The sequence below is a fragment of the Lottia gigantea genome (genome assembly GCF_000327385.1).
Source record: "Lottia gigantea unplaced genomic scaffold LOTGIsca_255, whole genome shotgun sequence".
NCBI classification, from domain to species: domain Eukaryota; kingdom Metazoa; phylum Mollusca; class Gastropoda; family Lottiidae; genus Lottia; species Lottia gigantea.
Genome location: NW_008708773.1, coordinates 77,428 through 78,692, shown reverse-complemented (window position 1 = coordinate 78,692; position 1,265 = coordinate 77,428). Strand labels below are relative to the sequence as shown.

Sequence of the window (1,265 nt, the reverse complement as noted above, 5' to 3'; positions counted from 1 at the left end):
TTTAACCACCTCACCCTCATCTCCAGCCTGTAAACCACGACGTCATAATAATGAGAAGGATAAATCCAAATGGTCTATTCCCACACTCACCAAACCAACAGTTATCATTGGATCTTCCAACATCAGCAACATCCCGTTCCTACATCCAGATACCCAAGCCGAATCTTACCCTGGTGCCCGAATTCAGCATATCAATACATTACTCTCCAAGATCACTCCAACAACCATTCCGAAAAAGGTGTTATTTCATGTTGGCCTAAATAATAAACAGGAATCAGGAGAATCCATACACAGAAGAATGCTGGAACTCCTCAAACTTGCCAAGTCGAAATTTCCGTCTGCTACCCTTTACACCACACAGATTCCTTCCTCAAAGGAGCTACAATTAGCTGAACCTCATTTAGTCAATAACCTCCAGAAGTTCAACAGTCTACTATATCATAAACCGTCTGCCAATGCCCATACTATTCCTCGCTTCAATGGAGTGGTCAATGTCATTTCGGATAACATCCACTGGATGTCCCCCACTGCAAAAAGTATTTATTTTTCATGGGTCTCCCATTTAAACTGAACGCGGTGGGAAATGCTCTAAAATTAGGAAAAACTGTGGTTAACCTCAGTTCGCGAAAACTTTCTCCCCTTGAAGAAAGAGTTTTAGATAGAGGTCTAACATTTATTCCGACATCTAAAACTCTTTCCCATGAACCAATTTTATCGTCGGTTGAACAAGTCAATAGGACTTTTAAGTTAAATTTCTTTTTTCGGAATAGACTCGGCAGAGGCAAGCGAATACCTTTCATTGAAAAGTCTGGTTGGACTCCACCAGACAGCGCGATTGACTCAGATATTTTGGCTACTTGCGATAAATTACATGAAGAAATATCTCATTTACCTTTGGTGAATGAAAAACACAACCTCACCAAGTTTGAAAGGAAAGCTTTGAATAGCCTAAAAAACGATCAGAACATTATAATACGAAAGAGTGACAAAGGCAGTTGCTGTGTCATTCAGAATCGCGAAGACTACATTTTTGAATTAGAGAAACAATTGAACAATGCTAATCATTACCGTGTACTTGATCAACCTATTTTCATGGAAACTGCGCAAAAGATAAACAATATTTTAAAAACTTTAGTAAACAAACAATTTATTTCTGATTCCCAATATGACTATCTTTCAGCGAAACCCGAAGTCCGTCAACGTCACATTTATACTTTACCGAAGATTCACAAAAACCCGGAAACTGAATGGTCTTTAGCCAATAG

General features: G+C 38.9%; 1 protein-coding gene across 1 annotated transcript in view; it reads left to right on the top strand.

Moving 5' to 3' along the window:
• Positions 1-1,265, top strand: part of LOTGIDRAFT_65218 (hypothetical protein) — a gene marked incomplete at both ends in the record, with an annotated part of 27,028 nt that overhangs the window by 4,152 nt on the left and 21,611 nt on the right. The window lies entirely within an intron of this gene.